Here is a 12,992-nt window from a genome sequence, read left to right as displayed (position 1 = left end):
CCGAGCCCCAGATCGCACCCGCGGAGCCGACCCGGCCCGGGGATCGTGACCCAGTCTGACCCAATCAGCAGCTGCGGACGACGCAGAAAGAACAGCGCAGCACCCCCCTTCCCCGTTCGCCATGCCACCTTGACGAGAAGTGAAGAAAGCCGAAACCAAAAGATGCTATCCTAGCACCCTCAGCAGAAGAAGCCACGAAAGCAACTGCTGTGTGAAAACTCAGCCAGCACCCATCTCCAAAGACAACAGCCAGCTGCATCATCATTTATAATTAAATTATTTTGCATTATTTTACCATTTTTATATTGTATAAAAATGAAGCCCTTCCCTTTTCATTTTAAATTGAAAAAGGTGAGATGCGGTGGCCTATTAACCCTCAGAGTCTGTATGTTCCCCCTGTTCCCTCCCTAGCCTTGGCCACTCCCTCGGTTTCACCCTATTTGTTCCTGTACCCCAACCCCGCCCAGGGACCGCCCCTGGGCCCCTGACAAAAGCATCCCGCTCCCAGACCACATTGTCTCCCTGTGTCTGAACATCACGGGGACAAGATGTGATTAAAGCCATCTCAAACCCTTGTGAGAGACCCGTCTCTACCTTCTTTACCATTCACTATGTTGTAACGCTGCTGGCTGCCGGAGCCAGATCGCAGGGCTGTCCGAAACGGACTCCAGGATGCGACTGATGGCATGGCCCTAGGAAACCCTCACTGAGTTCTCAGGCAGCAGCAGCCTGCTAGGCAGAGTCCAGCGGTTACAACACCATCCAACTTGCCCTTGAACACTTCCAGGGATGGGGCATCTATAGTTTCTCTGGGAAACCTCTGTTGGTGTCTCACCATCCTCATGGTGAAAAATTTCTTCCAAATACTTAGTGTAAACCTACCTTCTTTCAGTTTAAATCCATTACCCCTTGTCCTGTCACTAGACACTTTTTCCAAAGTCTCTCCCCAGTTCTCTTGTAGGCCCCTTTTAGATACTGGAAGGGGCTGTAAGGTCTCCTCAGAGCGTTTTCTTTTCCAGCCTGAGCAACCCCAGACCTCTTGGTCTGTCTTCGTAGGAGAGGTGCTCCAGCCCTCTGATCATCTTGGTGGTCCTCCTGTGGACTGGCTCCAGCAGATCCATGTCTTTCTTTTGTTGAGGACCTCAGAACTGCATGCAGAACTACAGGTGGGGGTGTCACAAGAGCAGAATAGAAGGGCAGAATCCCTTTCCTCACCCTGTTGGCTGTGCTGCTTTGAGTGCAGCCCAGCATATGGTTGGCTTTCTGGGCTGTGAGTTCTGGGGCAGATCAAGTCCTTCTCTGCAGGGCTGCTCTCAGCCAGTTTATGACCCAGGCCGTTCTTGTGCTTGGGATTTCCCCAACCCAAATACAGGGCCTGGCACTTGGCCATGGTGAACTTCAGAGGTTTGCACAGCCCTATCTCTCAAGCCTGTCCAGGTCCCTCTGGATGGTATCCCTTCCTTTCTGCATGTTGACCACACCATACAGCTTGGTCTTATCTGCAAACTTGATGAGGATGCACTCAATCCCATTGTCCATGTCCCCAGCAAAGATATGAAATAGCACCAGCCCCAATACCAACCCTTGAGGAACACCACTTGTCTGAGGATCCTCACTTGGACACAAAGTGGTTGACTGAAAATCTGTGAGCATGACCATCCAGCAAAATCTTTATCCACTGAGTGTTCCATCCATCAAATCCATGTCTCTTCAGTTTAGAGACAAGGATGTCATGCAGGACAGCATCAAACGCTTTGCACAAGCCCAGATAGATGACATCAGTTGCTCTTTCCTCACCCACCACCACTGTAACCGTGTCATAAAAGGTCACCAAATCGGTCAGACACAATTTGCATTCAGTGAAGCTGTGTTGGCTGTCATCAATCACCTCCTTATTTATCTTAGCCTAGTTTCTGGGAGGATCTGCTCCATGATCTTGCTCGGCACAGAGGTGAGACTGACCTGCCTGTAGTTATGTGAGTTTTTATTATTTCACTTTTTAAAAATTTGCATTATATTTTCCTCTTTTCAGTCAGTGGAAACTTCAGTGCACAGCCATGACTTCTCAAATATGATGGATAGTGGCTTTACCACTTCCTCTGCCAGTTCCCTCAGGACCTGAGGACGCATCTCATCAGGTCCCACGGACTTGTGCAACTTCTAGGATGTTCTCAAACCTGATCTTCTACAGCAGGCAGTTCTTCATTCTACCATTCCCTGACTTTGTGTTCTGTGACTTGGGCGGTGTAGCATAGCTCCTGAGTTTGGAGTAGGTGATCCTTGAATATTAACCAGCTTTCTTGGGCCCCTCTTCCCTATAGGGTTTTATCCCATGGCACTCTCTTAAGCAGATCCCTGAAGATGCCAAAGTTTGGTCTCCTGAAATCAAGGGCAGTGAGTTTGCTCCCCTAAGAATCTTGAACTCCACAATTTCCTGGTCACTGCAACCCAGGCTGTTCTTAAGCTTCACATTCCCCACCAGCCTCTCCTTGTTGGTGAGAAAGAAGTCCAGCCTAGTACATTGGCTCCTCTATCACTTGGAGAGGAGAGACATCACAGGAGTCTTCCGGGTTGCTTATGCCCTGCTGTGCTGTCCCTCCAACCAATATCGGGGTGGTTGAAGTCCCCCATGAGGACCTGGACAAGTGAATGTGTGGCTGCTCCTATCTGCTTATAGATGGCCTCACCGGCTCGGTCTTCCTGGTAAGGTGGCCTGTAGCAGACCCCCAGTATAATGTCCCCTTGGCCTGCCCTCTCTTTAATCCTGGCCCATAAGCTCTCAGTCAGCTTCTCATCCATCCTCAGGCAGAGGGAGCTCCATGCTCTCCAGCTGGCCATTGACACAGATGGCAACACCCTTTCCTTGTCTCCCCTGCCTGTCCTTCCTAAAAAGCCCATATCCTTCTATTCCAATAATCCAGTCAAAAGGGACACATCTACATGGTGCCAATAAGATCATAGTCCTGCAGGTGTGGGTACGCCTCTAAATGCTCATGTTTATTCCCCAAACTTTGTGCATTTGCATAGAGGCATTTAATTTGGGTCCCCAATGAAGCTGACTTTCTGGCTAAAGTGGAAGGAAGTCCTTTGTGCTTCTCCTCAGATGCTCTCTTGCTGATGTGCGATTCTTCTCAAGGTTCTGAGCATCTATTGCTGACACTACAATTATTATTTTAAGCAATCCTAATATTGAAAAAAACTGAAAATTGAACAAATAGTTCTATAGTTTTGCTTGGAAACAAGTCATAAAAAGGAAAAATAATTAATATTGTAATCTACTGCCACAATAGTCTATGTTGTGCAGCACTACAGGCTGGGGACAGAGTGGCTGGACAGTGGTGGGTACTGATCAGTACCTGGGGGTACTGATTGACAGCAGCTGAACATAAGCCAGCAGTGTGCCCACACGGCCAAGAAGGCCAATGGCATCCTGGCCTGTATCAGGAATTGTGAGGCCAGCAGGACCAGGGAAGTGATTCTTCCCCTGTACTTGGCACTGGTGAGGCCACACCTTGAGTGCTGTGTTCAGTGCTGGGCCTCTCAGTTTAGGAAGAATGTTGAGATGCTGGAGTGTGCCCAGAGAAGAGCAATAAGGCTGGTGAGGGGTCTGGAACACAAGACCTATGAGAAGGTGCTGAGGGAGCTGGGGTAGTTTAGCCTGAAGAAGAGGAGGTTCAGGAGAGACCTTATCACTCTCTACACTCCCCAAAAGAAGGTTGGAGCCAGGTGGGGGTTGGTCTCTTTTCCCAGACAACCAGGGACTGGACAACAAGACACAATCTTAAGCTGCTCCAGGGGAGGTTTAGTTTGGACATTAGGAATAAGTTCTTCCCAGAAAGGGTGATTGGCTTTGGAATGAGCTGCCCAGGGTGGTGGTGGAGTCCCTGGAGGTTTCTAAGGAAGGACTGGATGTGGCACTCAGTGCCATGGTCTAATTGACAGGGTTGGTCTCAATGATCTCAGCAGGCTTTTCCAACCTAGTTGATTCTGTGATTCTATTATTTCTATATCTTGTATCTCTTATTATAATACAGCATTTTAATGAAACAAATACCATGAAATATAATAAACTCTGGATTATATGTCATTTTTTTCCAGTACAAGAAAGGAATAACTGTAGTAAATAAGATGAGAACATCCTTGAAAATAACAAGTATTGCTACTCTCTGCTGCAAATCTTAAATCAATCCCACTCTACAGTGGGACTAACTTAAGTACAGTAGTACATTTTCAAGTTTTAGGGCATTCACTGATTTCAAACACCTTTCTTTTAAAGCATCAAACATGAGCCCTCTTTTAGAGAACTTGAAAATGAGGGAAATTCAAATCAGTGTATACTTTTCAAGTTTTTGTTCCATGTCATTTGTAACAGTTCCCTAGTTTTGCAACACTGACTTTTTTTTTTGTGATGATAACTGAGTAGGATGATAAATGCTAAGTCTTATTGACTTTTTAATTTCAAACCCCATTCCACACAAATAAGAAAAAACACAAAAGAAAGGAGAGTTTCAGTATAAATTCAGCATTTTCAGTTCATCTCATAAAGAGAAAATAAGTTACAAATAATCTCCAATATACTGCTGCACTGAATTATCTGAAATTTTGAACTTATATGTGTTAGTAAAGAGACCACAATATGAGAGGACTCAGCCTTTTCTCACCTTAAATACGGCACAAATGACTCATCTGTTAGGGAAGACCAGAGGTTAAAGAGATGGGTATGTGAAGAAAAATTCCAACACTGAGCATAAAAAATAATATAAAAGTAGTTCTGTGGAGAGGACAGGGCTATGAGAAAAGACATGATATTAGAAATATTTCTTAAACATTTTCCTTAATAAAACATTATAAATCTGAAAAAAAATGATGTGGTTGGGAAGAAAAACATTTCAAAAATTTGATCACTTCACTTTTTTCTTTAACCAAGTTATGTACAAGGAGAGGGAAAGCTTAATGACTTTGCTGCAGCATCTTTCCCTGTGTAAGGAGGCCTTCTGGTGGTCAAAACAGTGAACATTTCTTCTGGAGAGCATTACTCATCCAAATGTGTGTGACCTTCTACTCAAATTTATATGCATGGAAGTTAAAATTCATCTGCTGCATAGAAGGCTGTTTTAACGATTTAAGCAGTGATTGTTTATGCCTTAACCTTTTGCTGTTACTGCATAAATTTTGTCCTTTTTCAATCAGTGTATGGGGAACTATGGCATTAAGCTTGAATTCATAGTGCCAAAACTTTGTTTAAGTGAGACCATAAGGGTCTCATAGGCTGTTACCAACCATCAACACTCTGCATTTTATTTGAAAAATTAAAAGTTAAAAGAATTGCAATAAAATACTTTTCAACAAAACCATTCTTAATAACTTATTTAACCTGAATATTGATAATCTGAACAGACACATTTGATATTTTTAATTTCCTGGACTCTGTTTTCCCCAGCCTGGCAAATTCTCCTTCTGAGAAGTACAGACAGATGCTCATCATGATATCTATTTTGGTATGCTTTATTTTAAATTAGGAGATTTTCTGGTATACAACCCAAAAAGTATTTAGTGCTAGAATAGTTATGTTCTCCTTAAATTCTGATGTTACATTATGACAAGAGATTTCTTCAATGCCAGTTCTTCAGTTAGAATAAATATTGCCAGCTGACACAAAGAGAAAGGGGAAGTTTATGAGTCCATTAATACTGAGAATTTCCTCCAACATGTAGCAAGCACAGACACTGCTGGGGGATGCAGTTGGATGAACAAAAATATTCTTCCTAGTTTTCACTCTGGCTTGTACTGTGCCCTGAAGCACAAAGAAATTGGCATTGGCATCTTTTCTAGATTCTCAACTGGTTTTAAACAAGCATTCGATTTTAGCAATAATTGGCAAGGTCATCAACAGTTTGTATCAGTTTCTTCAGCACTGAACTACTTTACAATTAAACTTTCGTAGAAGAAGACACTTGTCTACTTCTCAAAGAGCCCTACCCTATATTAACAGGTCTGCCACCATTAACTGGGCTCTGTCCATTGTGAGAGACCTTTTTTTGATATGCCAGAGATAGGTCATTAAAGCCTGGTCAAAGAGGAGATTGTGTTCCTTTCCAGAAAAATCTCAGACAGCCAGACATGCGTGAGTTTCATGAATCCTGGAAAATTCAACTTAAAGTCACAGCTCTTCTGTAGAACAACACTGGAATTTCCTAGACATTCTTCACTGTAGTGAAAAACCTTTCAGAAGGATGCTATTGTAAATTTGAAATACTATGTCAAAAATTTAATCTAAAGTGTAAATCACCAGTCAAATGAAATCCATCCAGAAGGGTTATATGCGGATCTTTCTGTGTTTTCTTTAAGCTAGGTTTGGGGTTTTTTTAAAAAAAAATTTCAACATGTCCTCCAGCATTACTAACTACAACCATCGGATGGCAGTCCATAGTCAAGTAAAAAATACATTCCCAGTATTTGGATAGAGTTATGTGGCGAGCAACTTGCTTTCAATCTTTTTCTGAAATCCAAAGAAGAGAAACTAGTTTCAAAAGTCTCCTCACTTGTTTCAGGTTTTTCAATTCTTTCTGGACAGTGAGGTCTGTCCTTTCTTTTTCTTCCAAACTTGAATTGCAAAATCACTGTGACTGCGTAAATATGTCCCAAGAGTGAATGGCTTTTCCCTCCAAGTTTTTCCAAAAGTTCTAGCTCTCTGACCTGTACTTCTATTGATAAAATACCTGGAAACTTAAAAATCTCCTCTACTCCTTTCTTAGAAAGTTATCTAGTAAAAAACAGAAAAAGCCCACAAACAAACAAAAAAGAATTGTTGTAAAGAAATCAGGTGCATTGTTATAGGAGAATAACAATTTTATGCTATGCTTGCATAGGAAAGCATCAGTCTTGCCTACTGGTGTGAAATTGTAGTGATCATCCTCCTTGTGCACTGAGAACTCATTTTAAAATTAGCAGAGATTTGTTCACAATTTTAAAAAAAGTCTGCTATAAGAGTGGTATCAAATCTGAATACAAATTTTCTCATAAATTTCTTCCCAGTTCTGGAAACTTTCTCTGGAAGCTCTTCAGGACCAGAGCTCTCAAGAATAACTCTAAAGCTTCACTTTAGCCCGCCACTAGTACTGCTCAGTAACTTTTAGGAAACCTAATAATGATTTGGGGAGAACTAGTGGTAAATCTTACTTTTAAAACTTGGTTAAAAATTGGTTCCTATAATGTTGTGTTTCTTGTTCATGTTCCAAGGACACCCTTTGTCCCTGTTTGTGTTCTACAGAAAAGCTGGGACAGGGATTAACTTTTGTGAGAAGAAACCATGGATTTGATGTAGCTTCTGCTTTATTGGCCAAACCCAGTGGGCATTTCTTGTCAAGCCATGAGAAGGAGTTAAAAGACGCACTGTGACTCACAGTGTGTCTATCCCAAAGATGCTATGAGCCAGTGATAGATAGGACTGTAAAAACTGAGAATAGGAAATGCTTTGCCTTTTGATCGAGAACAAAAGATGTCTGAGATCCATTCCAGCCACTTTTTTTAATGGTGGGGCCTGTAGCATTTTACACATATTTGTCTTCTAGCCTTCCTGAATCCCTGGCTACACTGTCAGATCAGACAAAATTTATTAGGGTCATGAATATTTTGTTAGTTCCTGTGTTCAGAGTTTTCCTTGTCTTTTGTTTATCCTCCAATACATCTTTCTTTACAGCCAGCAGCACATAACTTTGTACAAAATATCTATTGCAAAGCCAAAAGCAGCCTTCTTTGACATTATGATTTGGCTTCTGGATGTAAGCCAAGTTGAGAAGGTTCATGAATCTCAAAAATACAGATTATCTTAACACACATTAGAAAAGACCCTTGCTGGCAAGCTCTCTGAACAGGGAGATTTACCAGCTGGTAAACAGTCAGTGGTAGTTCATTGATACCCAGCTCCCTCCTAACATACTGGCCTATTTATTCTCTCTAAAACCTGATGTTTTTGCATGAATTTGATTATCATGTATTTGGCAGTCACTTCTCCACAATCACTACAGGACTGTAACCCCACTTTATTGAAGGTTCTTACCACAGTCTTTCTGTCTGTCAGAAAATGTTTCTGATCATAAAGTCTTAATGTGATTCTCTTTGATCAGGGTGGGAGTGGAAGCACAACAACATCCTTCTTGCCCAGTTTAGCACTAAAAGCATCTTTACAGTGGTTATATAAAACAGGGAGGCTGCACACGCAGCCTTGTTATTCAAACAAAATATCACTTATATCCAATCACAGTCTTTCCTCAAAGTACTTAGAGATTTTTAGTCCCAGGCATGCAATAGATTCAGCTTAATCTTATTACTATGGAGTCATCTCTCAGGTCACTGTAGAGGTCTAATGAGCAGCCCATGGAGACCATTTACAGACTTTTCATGTCCCATTTCTTTCTCTGATATTCCTAGAACAGTCACATAAGAGTAAGCATACTTTTGACAAAACAGTATTATTTTAGGATGTAAAGGTCTTTTGGTAATGCTGCGTGACAACACCAAATTTTCAGTGCTTTTACTTGTGATGTGTCTGTGAATGAGTTTTCAAAATAAGAAAAAACCCTAGTTGTTGAGTGTCTGAATACCTCCAGTGTCTGTTGTTCATATGTGATTAATGACAGGTTCACTCTATTTCATTGCTGTCATGGTATTCTGGGCTTAGTAACAAAATGGCCTTGGACTCCCCATGCGGACAGCTAGGGACACATATACAGCTCCAGCGAGCAGAGGGCAGGCCAAGAGACTGAAAAAGCATCACACATATGCAAACCAATAATAGGATTTGTAGAAGAGAACCTGAAGAATTTGGATTATTGTAAGGGTGAGATATTTCTCTTCATAATCATTCATTTATGAGTAAAGAGACTCCATTCCAAGGTATTTTGAGAGTTTGATTTGACAATGTCTATGTACGTAAAATAATGTAACTTGTAGTTACACCAAGGGAAAGCTTATATTTTATTAATTTTACAAGTTAACTATAAACAAGTGGTTCATTTTTTGTACAGGACACTTCCACATAGAAGTGATGAAAAAATTCTACTATATTCATGCTGCTACTTGAACTTAACATGTAAAACCATATGAAATTACAATCCAGTCATTGATGTAGGTGAATCAAACTGTTATTTTCAATCTCTTAATAATTTTTTAGATGGCTTATGCCATCTTAACTTGTCATTTGCTTTGTTTAATTACCTTTCCCTATTCTACACGAAAATCTTGGGTTTATTGCATTAGGATAGCAGCATTTCCAAAAAACTTGATTTTTCCTTAGTCTGATTCCAGTTAGAAGCCAGAAAGGTGGCTTCATGGATTCATGTTCAGAAATTACTATATAGGTTGTTATCAGTTACACCTACGAGTTACTAAGTCATAAGGACTCTCTAGAGAATAGGCAGGACTTACTTTTTGAAGACATATTTAAAGAGTCTATTTTCCTTCTCTGGAGTTTGTTTTCTGACCTTTACTATGCAAACTCATTTGGGTTCTGGACTTATTGAAAAATGTTTCTTTTTCAAAGTTATGTGAGGTGAAAATGGAATTAGAAGTTAAAGCTGTTCTGTGTTTTCCTTGGTAATTTTGCTAGCAGGTGTTTTTCAAGAGTAAAACAGAGAGTACACTGAATGATATTGAGATGTTCCTATATAGGTGTATAACGGAATAATGGCTCATTCGTAAAATGAAATAAGCAAAATACAATGAGTAACTGAACGTCCTTACACAGTCTTACGGCAGCTAGGAGAAGTACTCCTGCTGCACAGTGCTGCTGCCACATCTCACAAAAGGACAGCTGCTGATCACTTGTGAATTGTTGTCTTAGTGCTGCTATGGAAGACTTCTGTGTGGAAAACGAAGATTTGGGTGTGTATCTCATCTAAAAAAGCTCTATCATATATGTATGGAAAGTTTTTCCATAAAAACAAAAAAAATGCTCTTTTGATCTGTGGAATTAGACTACCTAATCATTAATGCAAATTGATCCAGGAAGAATCTCTCTGTGTTCTTCTTCCATCTCCTCTCAATGCAGAATGTATATATTTTTGGTAGCCAGAATTACGTGCCAGAAATTTGGTTTTCTTGACCGCTCTGATACATACAAGAAGCATATAAGAAATGGGTGTGTGATACATATGTTGCCACATGCAGCCCTGCTGAAGACCTGACATTTGCAGTGTTATTCCTTGTATGGCTCTAAACCTGTCCTTGCTTTTATGAACATCCAAAGGCAGCTGTCTGACCACATTGTTAGAGGGCACTAGGCCATCTGAACAGGTGGCCATGAGCACTGACACAGAAAGATGCTCCTCACGTGTGCTTACCAAGGGCACGATTTCCTGCTGGACCATACTGAGCTCATGCACAGCTAGAGGGATGTGCACTCATTAATCCAGCTCTGAGCTGTATTAAGTTTAAAAATAGCTTTTGTGACAGCATGGTGATAGTTTCTGACCCACTTAAATTTAGCAGAACAGCTTATAAGCAACAGAGATTTCTGGTAAGCCTTCAGTATTCAGCAGAACAGATCAGAGCAGTGCAGACTAATTTAGTCCAGCTAGCACAGAGATAGTTACTAGTCTTCCAGAGTGGAGAGGAAAAAGACCAGCAAGATTTGAGAGCAGCCTTGATATCCAAGCAGACAAGGGTCATCTCTGAATGAGCAAGGAACTGAGTGCATTATTAATATGAATGCTCATCCTGTAAATCTAAATATAGTTTAGATGGTAAAGGAGTAAAAATGTGCTACAAACTAAAAATGTATTTCAAAAAAAAATACATTCGCACTAATACAACAGTTTCCATTCACTAAGAGGAGCAGTTTTTTACACGTTAAAATACTGCATCATAAAAGGTCACTTCAGGTGTAAATTCATATATCACTGCTTCACACATTGTTGTAGTCTGGCCCTGAGCAGTAATGTAAATCAATGTAGCTTCATTAGAGGAAACAGAGGCACACATGTTTACATGCTCAGTAGCAGCAGGACAAGGATTGTCTGTTGTAGTCTCTTAATATTGCAGCAACTTAGATGAGAGTCCTTGCCTATATCCTTAGTCACAAATATTCCATGACAGAATCACAGGAGTGTGTGAAGGTCATTTCAAATTATGTTATGACGTGTAAAGCACACTCAGTATTTTTTGCTATATTCAGTAGGCCCAGTTGTACCAGGGGAGACCCGTCCCACACTAAGTAGAGCAGCTCCACAGAGACCACTGTTTCAGAGACACAGTGGTGACAAAGATTGCCAAAAATATCAATGTAGTTGCTTGAATGAAAAGATGCCAGTATCAGAGAAGCCATATCTACTTTGAAAACATTTGTTCTTTTGAAATCAGGATTCTCTAGAGTTGCTTCATACACATGTACTGCTGATCTCTTATACATTCTTAATTGAGTATGTGGTATTTCACAGATGTTTCCCACCAGAGGCATATTGGCATTTCACAACTTGCTATAATAATAGTAAGTGGCTGTGAGCTAACAACTTCTCCATTTCACTTAGCTCTTTTGCAAAGCCAATTCTTGGCTGAAGCTATACTAAATTCAAGCCACTAGAAGGCAAACAAGCAACATCTGGTTTTTCAAGGCAGGGGCTGAAATTGTTGCAGGAGTGGAGTGCAAGTATTCATTCCTGGTAGCATTGTTTTCATGAGTTTTCCCTCCCTCTCTCTGTACATGGGACTCACTAATATTCAGGTACAAAAACACTTGTAAAAACATGAATACTATGTATTTTAAAGTGCACACATTTTCATTTAAAGTGTTTCATGTAAGGACTGACAATGCTTAACAGCCTTCAGTAAGAAGCACTTCAATAAAGATCCAACTCATCTCCCTACAGGAGTGCTAATGAAGAGGCTGTTGATGAGAGTAATTTTTAAAAAGCAAATCCTTTGCAATTGGGACCATATACACTTGCACTTATCTTGTGTCAGTAATTCTGGAAGTAACAGCAGAAAATATACCAATGCTAAGATTATAAGGGATTTTTGTGGTCTATTCCTGTATAGAACATAGGAAATGTCTCACTTCACTAGATGATTTCAATAGCTCTAGTTAAAATAGAGAAATATGTATTTTATAAATTGGCCCATTTGTGTTGTAAGAGTGTGAGAAATCAGAATCTACTCTAAAGTCTAAAAATTGCTCCACTACTTAACTACCTGCACTTTTTAAACTGCATCTTATTTCTAGGCTAGATTTATCTAATATTACCTTCCATTAGAGGCTGTTACACTTTTGTGGGATAGACTGTCTCTTCTAATCTTACTTTTACAGGAATTTATAGACTATATTCCTGTACCTTCTTCCTTTCTTCAAGTAAATTAAATGGACTGAGCTTCTTAGGCTTTATATTATACAAATGTTTCCTAATCCTTAGTCATTCTCATGGCTCTTTCAATTTAAATTTTTGTCATCTGGAACACAGGTAATGGAATAAGAGCAGTTGTTGGAGTGCCATCAAGGGAGAAGGAAAGAGGGAAGAAGAGGTTGGCCTTATGTGTGTTTTGTTTTCTCTTAATTCCTAAGTCTGTAAATATCCTTCATCAGAAAAGTGCTCCTGATCACATTTTTTCACTATGACCTGAGCTTTCACTGGTGTTTCCACTTATGACACCAATTCTTTTCCAGAGTCAGAAAGGTGGAGTTTCTAAAACTTAAAGTGTGTTTGGTAGAGTTAACTGACACAAGCTATTAGCAAGATGAGCAGTAGCAAGCCACTCTCCATTCATCTTCATCCCCTAGTCAGAGCTAAATTTGGATAGAAATGCTAATGATCAATATTAAGGAGAAAGTTAATGATGTAGGCATGCAGAAGAAAGGCTGGGGGAAAACTGCTGCTGCTGTTGTATACCAAATGAAAATGTAGCCAGTGGTGTGTAATCGGAAAGTCATGGCTTCTTTTTGGCCTCAGTGCACCTACTTTTTGGCTGCTTGCCAGTCAACAAGTAATTCAAATTACTCAGTG

Source organism: Corvus brachyrhynchos, unplaced genomic scaffold, assembly GCF_000691975.1.
Source record: "Corvus brachyrhynchos isolate BGI_N302 unplaced genomic scaffold, ASM69197v1 scaffold9, whole genome shotgun sequence".
NCBI lineage: Eukaryota > Metazoa > Chordata > Aves > Passeriformes > Corvidae > Corvus > Corvus brachyrhynchos.
This window is presented reverse-complemented; position numbering follows the sequence as displayed.